The sequence below is a fragment of the Acromyrmex echinatior genome, chromosome 3 (assembly GCF_024713525.1).
Source record: "Acromyrmex echinatior isolate Ae372 chromosome 3, ASM2471352v2, whole genome shotgun sequence".
Lineage (NCBI taxonomy): Eukaryota > Metazoa > Arthropoda > Insecta > Hymenoptera > Formicidae > Acromyrmex > Acromyrmex echinatior.
This window is the reverse complement of record NC_141854.1, coordinates 6,364,428-6,378,689: the sequence shown is the minus strand read 5'-3', so window position 1 is coordinate 6,378,689 and position 14,262 is coordinate 6,364,428. Positions and strand designations below refer to the sequence as shown.

Below are 14,262 nucleotides of genomic sequence, written 5' to 3'. Positions count from 1 at the left end.
TAAAAACTTGATGATATACTTTATTAATTAATCTAATCATTACTAATATTATATAATACATTTATATAACTAATATATAACTAATTACCCGACACTACGTGATATATTTTTAACCTAAATTGTGAAATGAAAAATAATTCTCAAGTCTTAGCATTTTCTATTCTTTAGATCTGTTTAATAATAATAATAACAACTTTGTGCAACTATTTACAAGTAGTAAAAAATAAAAACATGATAATAATAAAAGCGACAGATGCATGTAAAAGACAGCAGCTAAAGGCTGATTAGAAACTAAGTAAATTATAATAACCGTAAATAAGAGTAGAATAATACATATATTTAATCATGTGGTATTGATTTGAAACATAGTAAAATATAATTACAATAGAGATAGAGAGTATACATGAATCAGATATATAATGATTAAATAATGAAATGGATAACAATATAAAATAGTATGCGATTATTCTTCCGAAAGAGCAACTTATTTTATAAGAATTAAATTATGATGAGAAACGAGACTTCTTTTAAAAAAATAAATAAATTTTGTCTAATACCATTTTATACTATTTCATGCTATTTTATATTGTTATTCATTTCATTATTTAATCATTATATATCTAATTCATGTATACTCTCTATCTCTATTGTAATTAAATAAAGATAAACTTATAACGGCTGTTAATAATAATAAACAAAAATGAATTTAATTGTAATTACGATCTGTATTGATTTCCGTTTGTCTTGATATTGTTATCACTTCTCCAGTGGAAGACAGAATAAAAATAATCCAGAAAAATCATGAATCTGCAGCAGGCAGTCACAAGAACATCACGAAAACATATCTGCAAATTAAACAATAATATATGCAGTAATATGAAGACACAAATTCAAGATTATATTCGACAATGCCATACCTAGTTCGCGAGGCACCAATGTATCAGTCGCCAAGAACACACATCCTCGAAACGCTACAAGAGACACCAAAGTCGACTGCAACAAATGCAATATTGATCATCTTTCGGAATCATTAATGGAATTGCAGAGTAGAACGCTTTGTCATTAACATTGTCATTCGTTAGCTGTCTTGACTTGGAATTACCAAAAAGTCTGCCATTATATATGCCGATTTCATAAAGAAGAGGTCAATTGAACGTCAGCAAACAATTCAGCATTACGCATTAAATCGCCTTTTCGGAGCAATTTTGTCTTGGACACCGCACTATTTTTTTCTCTTTATGTCAGGCTTTGCACTTCTCAGTCGATTTTCGATTTGGTTCTGCTTTCCCTTTCACTCTCTTCTCACCTTCTCACCAGCGCGGGTACTGAATTTGCTTTCGTCAGTGATGCGAATTCCGGGTCGCTTGGAGCACGATTACTAGAGGGGACATAAGAAGATATATACACTACAATGAGTCTATATTCGTGTATACTTGTGCATGCGTGGGCGTCCGTCTATACTCTCTTCATGCTAATAATCGTGCTGCAAGCGGTCCGAAATTCGCATCACTGCTTTTCGCGCGAACTTTGAATGATGCTTAGTCATAGTATATATGTGTACATGATAGCATAGTATACTGTATATATTAGGTATAGTAAAAAGAAATCCATTATTTTTCCAATAGATGGCTTTAGTTTAATCTGTATCTCGTCTACGCAGTATAACCTAACCTAACCTAACCTAACCTAACCTAATATATACACGATAGTATAGTATATACAGGGTGTCATGAATATACAGCCCCACTCGTCCTGAGCAAATAGAGTGGACTAAATTGAGTAGAAAAATCCTCTACCATTTTGTAATACCATTTTGCTCGCAATAATTAACGAGATATTAACGTTTAAAGATAGCCGAATACGCGCGTCCGCGTCCATCCAATCAGAACTCTGGAATATAATATCGAACTTACATACCAGAGCTCTGATTGGACGTTATTCCCTGTTGCCTGTGCCTGTTGTGTTTAAGCCTTTAGGGATGTCGTTGCCCTAAAAATAGGGATAATAAGAAATAAGGAACAGAGAACAGAGAAATAAGAATTTCAACCTATTAGAAACTGTGTATTCCATAATACATGATTTCTGATAGGTTGAAATTCTTATTCTCTGTTCTCTGTTCCTTATTTCTTTTATTGTGCGGATCCTCTAAGATTTGACTACAAATACCGACCTAAGCTTTAAATCTTCTGCTTTTTTTGCCGTACCATTCAATTTTTCAACCATCTGGAAGCATTGGTCATACACGTTTGATAACTGCAATTTGTATATTTTCACGACACGTGTTATTATTAAATTAAGTAAATTATCGCAGTTAGAAATTAAAACAAATTTTTTAAAGCTTATGAATATGTTGATTACTTTGTTCCAGAATCCACTACAGTCTGAGAGTGACTCGTTTTGGACGGATTATATTGCTAATTGTTATATTGCCGAGGATGATTATAAAGCGAATCAAAACGTTCAAGATTTTGAAATAAAGAAGACACCAATATTATGAAGAAGTAATTGTTATTTATTAATAACTGTACGCAACTCCTGCGCTGAATCCATTAACCTTGACACTTATTAATTATTATTATTTTAAATATTATTAATTATTTAAAATTATTATTATTTTAAAAGTTCTTATTTATTACATAATTCGAAAATTATTAACTTTTCAGAGATTACTATTATTAGTGCAAGCTTGACTTATACATGCTTGAACATAACCGTCACTGGAAACATATAGATATAACAAATTAGATATAGAAAGTTTCAAAAGTCTTAGACCATACATATGAGTATGCAATCAATATTACAAAAATTAAATGCTTATATAATTCTTAATAATGCTTGAATAATGTGAACCATGCGTACAGGGTGTCATGAATATATGGCTCCACTCGTTCCGAGCAGGTAGAGTGGACTAAACTGAATAGAAAAGTCCTCTACCATTTTGGCTCGCGCGTTCGGTGAGCCGTACCTTTGCCAATAGTAAGTCAGATGGACGCGCGTATTCGGCTATATTTAAACGTTAATATCTCGTTACTTATTGCGAGCATTGCAAAATAGTACAGGACTTATAGGGAATAGTACTTTTCTACTAAGTTTAGTCCACTCTACCTGCTCGGGACGAGTGGGGCCGTATATTCATGCCACCCTGTATATATATATATATATATATTTATATATTTATATATTCTGTTTACATCATCTGATGACGACTTATTCAATTGATATAGACGTTTGGATAAACACGTTTCGATTAATATATATCAATGTCTATAACTCGAAGGACTTTTGAGAAAAAGTGATGATACATTTGTGAGTTTTTTATTTCTTTGTTTTATTACAATTCATATTTTATTTAATTTTATATACTACAATACACTAAGCCATGAGGATTCACAATTTGCCGTTATCCATTGTAACTTCTTTTTCGTATACACAGAATTATACGTTATATTATTGTAACGTTATTATTATAACTCAAACAATATAAAATGCAAAAAGGATATAAAATATCTTTTAAATGTCTTTTGTAAGTATCTTTAAGACAATTTTGAGGTGACTTTCAATTTTATAAAATGTTCTAAATCCTGATTTTGAACTTATATTATTTGAAAACTTATTCTTATAACTTATAAATCCCTTTAATACAATGCATATGTATAAAAAGAAGAGCATAAAAAACCACCACACAAGTTATAGTTTGTGATATTTAATTATCATTACATTAATTAAAACATTAGACGTTTCGGCCACAATCTGGCCATCCTCAGTAAATTCAATATTCTTAAAATGCAGAGTTACATATAGCTAACATTAAATTCAACCATCGTATGAATTTTTATGATTATGGTTTTTATGCTCTTCTTTTTATACGTTTTGAATTATAACTACGTTCGTTTTTATGATGTATTACAATGCATATGTATGTACTATATGACAATGTCTTTCTCTCAGTATATGTCTATACGTAATATTAATATTAATTTTATTTTTATATTAATATATGTATATCTTAAATAACTTTAATAACTTTAATAACTTTAATAACTTTCGTATATCTTCAATAAGATGTAAGACTGATATGTAAACAATATAAACAAAGTGTAAGAAGACTGATATATAAATCAAAATATTTACTGTTTTCTTTGAGGCGATAAATGTTTATGTAATGTTTATAATAAAAGGTACAAAATGTTTGCTTGTTCAGTAAAATTAATCAAAACCTCGAAAGTTAATTGAATGTAGTTAATCTATATAAGTCTTATTGGGAGTCTTTCAGAAATTAAATCTCATTTTATCACACCTATTGGTACATTGTTTGCAACTTCTCGAAATATATTATTTTCTACTTCATCATCTAATTGAGGAACGTTTAAATCATCACCTTTCATTATACAAATATTATGCATGACACAACAGGCAAGGATAAAACGTGCAATTAAGTCAGTCTTATTCATAGGAAGACGTTGTAATAAACTTCGAAATCAATTTTTTAAAAGACCAATGACTCTTTCAATACTAATTCGCGCTGAAGAATGACAGAAATTATAATTTTTTTGTCGTTCAGTCAAGTGGCCATCGCGATAAGGAACTATTAAATTATCATGAAGTTTATATGGAGAATCATCATCTAAATGACAATCATCAGGAAATTTTGTCGGATCACTCAATCTGTCTTGGATTTCTGGTCGAAACACACACTGGTTATGTACAGAATCAGCATGTCCAACATAGCAGTGGATGAAACGAGCTTTATGACAAATTACCTGTAAGATATAGAGTATACATAAATAAACATATTATCAGATGGAATGATTTTTCTACTTGAAATGTTAAGTGCACATTACAAATCTGTAGTTGAATAGAATGGTAACCTTTCCGATTGATACACGCTTCTGGATTAACACATGGAGATGGAATCTTGATGTGAGTACCGTCTATGACTTTTGAAGAAGAACTATTTGCTTCAAATCCTGTTCCAATATAATAAGGAAACTACCATAATTAGTAAAATGTAGTTTCTTCCTCAGTTCATTCTTCTTTACTGTTCGGACATTAAAATTTTTGTTGAATAAATAAGTTATATATAAAATAATAATAATAATAATAATAATAATATCAATAGTTTATAAAACTATGGGAAAAGATGAATGTACTTCAATATATTCATCTTGGAGCTTATGGCTACGCATTACAGTATCTTTTTTTTGTACGTGAAGAGTAATGGTCTAATAGTTCTTCAAAAAGATCTTCGATCATTCAACAATAATTTTTATAGGACATAGAATCTTGCAAATTGCAAACAAGTAAAATTAATAAACGGTCAAAATTTGCTGCTATGAGCATGAATTAAATACTGGATACCATTTTGTATCACATTGTAAAACCCTTTTTCCTTTGTTTCTTTCTTGCAATTACTTTCTCATCCAAATTTTTTGGCGTTTGCAATTTCTTCTTTTAATTTTTAAATTTAATAATAATATATCCCCAAAGCAGTTAACATTCATCGTTTGTGTAGTTCATTAATTAAAAATAAGCGCTGATGTTTGCCCATCTTTTTTTTAGATATTTTTTGGCTTGCTATCTGACGTTTAACAGATAACTACGAAATTGTTTCTATTCTGAAGATGCTGTCAATCGTCTACGATTACGTGACCATTTTCAATCTTTTGATTGGTACATGCAAGGAAACAAGTTTGATATCGTGCCAAATGTCAGATTCATTTTGTATAAAAACGCATTTAATAAATGCGTTTTTGATATGAATAAAACAATATAATATAATATTAATAAAATAATAAAAGAATAAAATAATAAAATAAATAAATAAATAAAATGAAATAAAATAAAATACAAAGAATAAATAAAATAAATAAAATTAGAAAATACGAAGTGTTACTACAGTTTGAATGTTAAGATGTTGAACTATTATACAGGGTGTCTCTTGAGTAAAGTCCGGACTGCATTGGGACATAGAATGAGTCAAGGGGAACAAAAAATCTTATATCATTTTGAAATATCTGCTTTTTCGAATTAAAAAAAAAACATCTAAAGTTAAAAACTTATGGGCACGTCATTTGACGCACGCGTCATTGAAAAAAAATAACTTGATTATAGTAACTTGTAGCGCTGTTGCGTTTAACGCGTTTACAGTTGAATTTATCCAACTTCAAACGCGTCATTGAAAAAAAATAACTTGATTATAGTAACTTGTAGCGCTGTTGCGTTTAACGCGTTTACAGTTGAATTTATCCAACTTCAAATACGTCATCGCGTTTAGCACTCTTGGCAGCGTTTTCTAGTAGTCTTCTAGCATTATAACGTTTGACTACGTTTGTTTAGAGATACCACGATTACCGCGCATTGATGCGTCGCATTAAAAATAAAGTAACATTAATAAATAAAGTGTCATCAATAATTACTAATGGCTTCAATCGCTAAATATCAAGAATATCTAGTAGAGTGTGCAAGTATTACAAATATTCAATATACATATGTCCGATGTAAGCAAATGCTTGCGGTATTAGCCATTTTTTTAATGAAAAGGAGTCAGACAAGGAAGAGCCAAAAGAAACGTATATGGGTTAGTCCTCTTTTGGTAACTCTTCGTGTTGTTAGTAACGCTGTTGATGGACTGACATTACATTTTTCGCATATTAGATCTAATATTATATATAAAAAAGTTATTAATAAAAAATTTAATGTTATCCAACGTTATCTTATTATTCGATATATTAACCGGTAAGGATCAGGGATAGCCATTTTCCAAATAGCGATAAGTAATTGTTTTTGTGAAAAAATCATTTATAAAACCTGAGTAGTTTCTTTGCAATTAATGATCAATTATTGAGAGTACTAATTCAAATTTCTCTGGACATTCTATGAAAAATATAAATTAAAATTATAAATGCAGAAAAAACTTTTTACTATAAATAAGCGTAAATTAAAATATTTTTCGTCATACTGCAAAATACATAAAACGTGAAAATTGTATAATATAAGTTGAGCAAGTATATTGAAGTTAAAACGGAACAAAAACGGAATCCTTTTAACGGATTATTCATTATTACCTGAAATGTGATTTAAATTGTTTATCTCTCTATCTAGTAATAACCTCTTCTACATAATTTTTCAGTCTTGGAACTTTCCTCCGACGAGCTGTTTCCAAATTATTAAGTATATCCAATTCTTCCTCGCTATCGGATGATGATAATGATACTATTAATTCGTTTAAAATAAGCGAGAAAATTTAATATTATAAGCGATTTTTGTTTATTCCGCTGGCACTAACGTTGGTCATGTTAAGTGTATGTTAATATTACTTTCTGCGTAAAGCGTTTGGGGAGCTTACTAACGCTATCGTGCTATTGGTTCTCCAAACGGAGTTTGTAGCATTTGCATCTGTAGCGTTTATAGCGTCTCCTCGAATGTACCCTTACAGCGGAACATTGAATGCACTAGGATTATATGCATTCTAACCTATAATAATCATATGCTTTTAGAGAATGATAAAGTACAATGTAGAGCAAACTCTTTATTTCTTCTGTATATCGCAACCATCTGGTTTTTTTTAAATAATTTCTTTTTTCATTTTTATTATCTCTATATCATTTTTTCTATTTACCGCAGGTACCCATTATGCGCATAGCTTTGGTTCATTTTGGAAATCTAAATAGTACTAGGTGGGGTGAAAAGTAACCTCCTTGGGAATGAAAAAAATTTTTTTCTTATGCAGAATCTCGCCCAAAATATGGCGTGTTCGCTCAGTACTAATCTTTGTAGCATCTGCTAGCTCGCGCACCTTCACTTTCCGGTCAGCCAACACCATTTCATGTATTTTTTTGACATTTTCCTCGGTAACCGCATCGGAGGGCCTGCCGCTGCGGACTTCATCGGTAGTGGAGTTGCGGCCACTACGAAACTCTCGAAACCAATATTTGACGGTGTAATCTGACGGAGTATTAGCCACATAATATTTATCCAACTTTTCTTTTGTTTCCTTCGCCGTTTTGCCTCTCAAAAAATAATGTTTTATGAGAGAACGAAAATCGTTTTCGCAAACACGTCAACAACAATCAGCTCTCAAAACAAAACTAAGGGCAGTATCGCACTGCCACTTGGCATGTCTGCCTAAATATGAACGGACTACAAGGCACCATAAACTTTTTTGCAGTAGTGGCGCATTCTGGCGGTCAAGGAGGTTACTTTTCACCCCATCTAGTATTCTTTTTAGTTTATCAGGTTTTTTTTATATTTAGTATTTTAGATCATAGTTAAGATAATTTCATTATAGCATTATTTTCTTTCTCTCGGGAGCTGTTCGTTGTCGCTCCGAATGAACACAGCGTACTTAGATATGATCCATTTAATGCTCCGCTGATCAATTTAGAAGGGAAAATTTTACGAAATGATAAATCAAAGAATGCTTCGAGAGACAAAACGAACAATGCTAACAATGAAAGTGTACTTCTCATTTCTACAAAATTAAATAATAATTCTTACTGGAAAAAACGTAGCTTGTCTATGCTTTGTGTGCAAACTAGACACTGAATTAGTAGACACTGGAACAAGTTGAAAAGGCATACTTTGCTGGCAATGTAATTGATACAATTTGAAATTATATTAATCTCACATCATGTTTATCACAAGCGTACACAGCTGTCGCAGGACATAACCATATTGCATTCCTTTAATAATGACTATCAAAGTTTTAACTGTCTTGCAATGAACATAGAGATATGTTTCTGATAATTTCTCATAATTTTTAATAATCACCAATTATAGTTCAATAAACATTATATTATTAGAATCTGGAAATTGTGTGTCCATTCAATCGAGAAGTAAGGCAGGAGGATTTGTGCTAATATATAGTTTCGAGTTAAAATTGACAAAAAATCGAGTGTTGCGTTAAAATAGAATCACACGATGTTCGTTTTCTTGAATGATATGAATGCATGCAGTCATACCTGCTTTGATGCATGCTAGAATATGTTCATTGATCGGTGCATACTAACATCAATGATTTCTGTACATAATTTTTATACATGATTTCAACTTGTTTCCTTATATCACCAATCAAAAGATTGAAAATGGTTACGTAATCGGGCTGACCTTCGACAGCATCTTCAGAATAGAAACAATTGTGCTAATTTCTTTTCTATCAGTAGTTATCTGTCAGATTTCAAGCTAAAAAATGTTTAAAAAAAAAATAGACAAACATCAGCTTATTTTTAATTAATGAACTACATAAACGATGAATGTTAGCTGCTTTGGATATATTATTATTAAATTTAAAAATTAAAAGAAGAAATTGTAAACGCCAAAAAATTTGAATGAGAAAGTGGTTGCAAGAAAAAAACAAAGAAAAAAGAGTTTTGCAAAATGATATTCGGTATTTAATTCATGGTCATAGAAGCAAATTTTGGCTATATATTAATTTTACTTGTTTGCAGTTTGCAAGATTCTATGTCCTACAAAAATTATTGTTGAATGGTCGAAGATCTTTTTGAGGAACTATTAGCTCACATTATTCCTCACGTACAAAAAAAAGACACTGTAATGCGTCAAGCAATAAGCTCTCGTGAAAAGTGAATTTGTAATATTTCTCTTTAATATTAACCTTTATATTAACAAATGTAAAATGTTGTATTAACAGATTAACTGCATTATGCTTCTTAGCATCTGGAAATTTATATCGAGATCTTTGAGTTTTGCAGTATGCATAATACATTTTCGTTGATTATTCCAAAGACATTGAGAGCAATAATCCATAAGCTCCAATGTATTGAATGTATTGAAGTACATGTTTTCCAAAGTCTTATAAATTGTTGATATTATTATTATTATTATTATTATTATTATTATATAACATATTTATTCAATAAAAATTATTTTTGTGTCTGAACAGTAAAGAAGAATGGATTGAGGAAGAAACTATATTTTATTAATTATGGCAGTTTTCTCATTATATTGGAGCACTTGATGGCAAGCATATAAATTTTCGTGCTACAAAGAAAAGCGGAACCTTGTACAGAAATTATAAAAATAGAGATAGTATAATTCTTATGGGCCTTGTTGATGCCACGTATCAATTTTTATTTGTTAATATCGGTAGAAATGGACGGATGATAATGCAGTATTTAGAGACCGTGAGCTAGGTCAGTATTTAACAAATGGCAGTTTAAATCTTTCTGTATCTAGCCCTTTGCCTGGAGATAATGTACAAATGCCTTTCGTCATAATTGCTGATGATGCTTTTCCCTTGTCGAATAATTTGATAAAACCATTTCCTGAATGTGGATTGAAGATATCAGAATTTCTCAGTGTCAGAATTTTTAATTACCGTCTGAATAGGGCACATAGAATTGTAGAAAATACTTTCGATATATTAGTAAATCGATTCAGAATTCTTCTCAATAAAATAGCTCTTTCAGTTGACAAAGTTGAATTAATTATTCTTGCATGTTGTATTTTACATAATTTCATTTTTTTATCTCGAAAATTATTTGTAAATCATATAGTTGAAAATAATTCTGAAATTGATTATCAGGTCTTCTCCCTGATTTAACTGCACAAGAAGACAATAATTCTAGTAGTGCTAAAACAATTAGAGATCATTTTATAAAGTATTTTAATACTATTGGTTCTGTCTCAGAATGAGGCAGTACAAAGAGGAAGCTATTAATAAAAGAAATATGAAAAAGAATGCTTTTATTGCAAAATGATAACATGTGTATTTAATATAGTTGGAACTTCATTGTGTATATCTTCGAAATAAGTAATAAAAAAAGTAATAAATAATTTTAACTTTTATTATTATTTAATTATTAATTATTAAATTATTATTTAATTATTAATTTATCTTATTTATTATTTTATTTTTAATTATTATTTATTGCTATTAAATATATTTCTTTATTATTTTATTTATTCAATTATCATTCATTTATATATTTTTATTAATTATATATTAGAATCATATTATTTCATTTATTATATATTTTATTTTATTTTATTATATTATTACTTATTTAATTATGTGCGGGAATGCACCGCGCGGAAAGATTCGAATGAGAGAACGGCACACGGTTGATATGATACACGACAGTAAAGAGAACTCCGCTTCTTTGTAATTTAACAAAAGAATTTTCTTTAATATGCACAGTTACAAATTCAAAAAATATAATTAATTAAATATTAGATTAACAGAATATTAAATGCGGTCACCTTTTCCAAATTGTATTTGGAATCGCGGTGATGGAAAATCTCGGCGATTTTCTCGGCACTTCTCGAAAAGATCTGTCTTATAGCGGTTTTCACGGCGGTTTTACGAAACGATATAGTAGCGAGACTATGACTCTAAGAACTCTAAGAAAGAGGAACGGCGAGATCGAAGCATTTATTGCTTTCGGCCTGGGCTTTCTTCTTGGGAAAAATCCAATAAAATTTTGCCACAATCGTAATTATTGCGTGGCATTAGTTGTACAAAATTGATTGGCGCTTTGGATTCTTTTCTAACGACGTTCAACGTAACAGTCATGCGCGACAGAAAATCCGTACGTGGGATTGGTGACAGCGCGTGACGTATTCGTCGGAGCGCGGCGCTCGCGTGCGCGAATTGAATTGTTCTAGAACTTTCGATTGTCCGTTGCCGGTGCCTGTTTGCGTGTACCGAATTGTTTTAAAAAGACCAAAGGACGACGAATCCCTGACTTTGACGAGGATTAAGGTCAGGCTCGAGATGAAATCACGAGCTCACCTTATGCGTGCGTTCAATAACAATTACTGTCGGTCGATCGAAAGAGTTCTTACTTTTTTTCCGAATTACCGATCTCAAACAATTATTTAATTATTAATTGTTTATCCTATTTATTATTTTATTTTTTAATTATTATTTATTGCTTTTAAATTATATTTTTTTATTTTTATATTGTTTATTTATATATTTTTATTAATTATTTATTTAAAATTATTTTATTTTATTTATTATATTAGGTGTTGGAATTAATTCGTAGCGTTTTACAAGTGATGGGAAGTACTTTCATTAATGTATTTTTTAATGCTCATGTGAAATAAATAACATTCTTTCATTAAAAAACGCTACGAATTAATTCCAACACCTAATATCTTTTATTTTATTTTATTTTATTATTATTTATTTAATTACTATTATGTGTTTTTATGAGTATTTATTTATATGTATTTAATTTTCGAAACTACATTTTCATATTTACAAATTTAATAAGATAATATTCTTTAATATTGTTCAATGCATTCTTCTTCTCCAATTTTTTAATTAAAAGACATTATGCTTTTCTTGACATTACCATTAAAACGATATCAGTCATCAGTTTGTCTCATTCTTTTTCATTTTTAATTTGTTTTATTATTGACGCTACAAACTTTATGCCCAAGTCAATCGGACCCTTCTCTTGTTCCTTCACTGAAAATGAAAGAATTACGGGCTTATTTAAAGACTGAACTATTTTTTCAACGGAATCGTTTTCAATTAAAGTCCGTTTCGAGAAACTCGTACTGCAGAAAAAAATTGCATAATGATGATGAAGTCTTGACTGGAGATTCGTCAGACAAATTTTGAGACTATGATTCAATATTTTCCCATTATGTGTTTTCATTTAGAGATTCCTGTGAATTGTGGTTTGGCAATTCATCTTCAAGAATTTCATTATATATATTGTGACTTATCACTTCTGAAATATTATCCAGAGGTGAAATGCTTGAATCAGTCTAAAATAAATGATAAAGAATAAACATGTACCTTTGAATTATACCTTTGAATATGCATGTTAATATTTTGCCTGCTTGTTATATTACTTTTTTATTCTTGCTTCCACACAAGGCATTGGTACACTTTTATTCTTGTAAAGATACTTTTTCGTGGAACAAAATGTTCTTCTAAAAATGTGAGCATCTCAAAATACCAAAGATTTGGATTATAAATCTAAAATGGAAAGGGTAAGATTTAGATTGGAATAAAATTATGAAAGATTAAATTAAGAATAGAATATTTCGTCATCTGTCTCGCTTCCGGTTTTCATGAATTCCTTCTTTCTTATTTTCGACATTAAAATTATTTTTTAAGGAATATAAATAAACAGAATATTTTGAAAAAGTACAAAGTACAGGGTGGGCCATCTATTGGTACGTTTTTAAAAATGCGATCAAATGAGCATACATTGATATTTTTTATTAATTTTTTTTTTGTTGTGAAGCTAAAAGTATCCGCGTCAAGAATGAAAAACGATTTCGTTCATGTGGCTCCCTCTACTGGCCTTACAGTATGCCATTCGGTCACCCCAATTATTAATGACATTTTGGACTACCTCGGCGCCAATTTCACTCAAAACAGTCGTAATATTGTTTTTCAAAGCTGGAATTGTCTCACACTTTGGGCCACAGCCTCAATATTCTCGGGTGTGCGCACTGTCCGAGCTCTGGGACCACTTCTGTCATCCACTAACATCCCTTTCTCACGAACTTTCCTCACCAATTTGCGTATAGCTCCTTCGGTGGGTGCTCTATCACGACCCATATTTCTTTTCAAAATTCGTACAGTTTCGGCGACACAGCACTGACTTTGAAAATAAGTTTTTAAAATTTCAAAACGCTCTTCAAGAGAAAACATGTTGTTTCGTGCCGCGGACGGTATGACTAATAAACTGTCAAAATTTCGGGTCTGTAGCTCGTTCGGTGTTGCCATACGACGAAATTCAAAAACGTACCAATAGATGGCCCACCCTGTATAATAATATGTATAGTTAAAAGATTTTCGATGTTATTGATTACAAAAAATTATTTTGAATATTATTCAAGTTTACTAAAAGTTAAATAACAAAAGTTTAGTGACGAAGTATTTTCATGTAAAATACTAATATATTATGTATATCGCAATGTGTTTAGATTCAATAATTTTTTATTTCAATGTTTGCATAAGTAGTACATATAGTTATAACATTCGCTATTTTTAGGCGTATTATTTTTTGGTTGGACCTTTCTCTCCAGGAAAAAAGAAGAGGAAGAAAGATGAACTGATGCAAAAGTTCACCCAAAAAGATCTACAGGCCTACTAATTACAAAAAATTATTTTAAATGTTATTCGAGTTTACTAAATTTACTAAGTAGTTACATGTGGAATACCCGAATACATGTTGCGTCAATATTATGATTATAATTCCTTTATAATATTGTGATATTAATAGTTTCTTTATAATCATTTTGTTAATTAAAAAATGTATGAATAAATATGTT

General features: G+C 30.3%; 1 long non-coding RNA gene and 2 pseudogenes across 2 annotated transcripts; 1 reads left to right on the top strand and 2 right to left on the bottom strand.

Annotated features, from left to right (window-relative positions):
• Nucleotides 1-496: 496 nt before the first annotated feature.
• LOC147910168 (uncharacterized) lies at nucleotides 497-1,430 on the bottom strand. The gene is made up of 3 exons (XR_015544681.1): nucleotides 1,103-1,430; nucleotides 918-993; nucleotides 497-845 (listed from the first exon to the last, which is right to left on the bottom strand). It is a non-coding gene; the product is annotated as an uncharacterized LOC147910168 (long non-coding RNA).
• Nucleotides 1,431-3,414: 1,984 nt separating this feature from the next.
• LOC147910167 (uncharacterized) lies at nucleotides 3,415-7,294 on the bottom strand (annotated as a pseudogene). The gene is made up of 3 exons (XR_015544397.1): nucleotides 7,286-7,294; nucleotides 4,842-4,931; nucleotides 3,415-4,760 (listed from the first exon to the last, which is right to left on the bottom strand). The product of XR_015544397.1 is annotated as an uncharacterized LOC147910167 (transcript).
• Nucleotides 7,295-9,483: 2,189 nt separating this feature from the next.
• LOC147910166 (uncharacterized) lies at nucleotides 9,484-10,681 on the top strand (annotated as a pseudogene).
• Nucleotides 10,682-14,262: the final 3,581 nt, after the last annotated feature.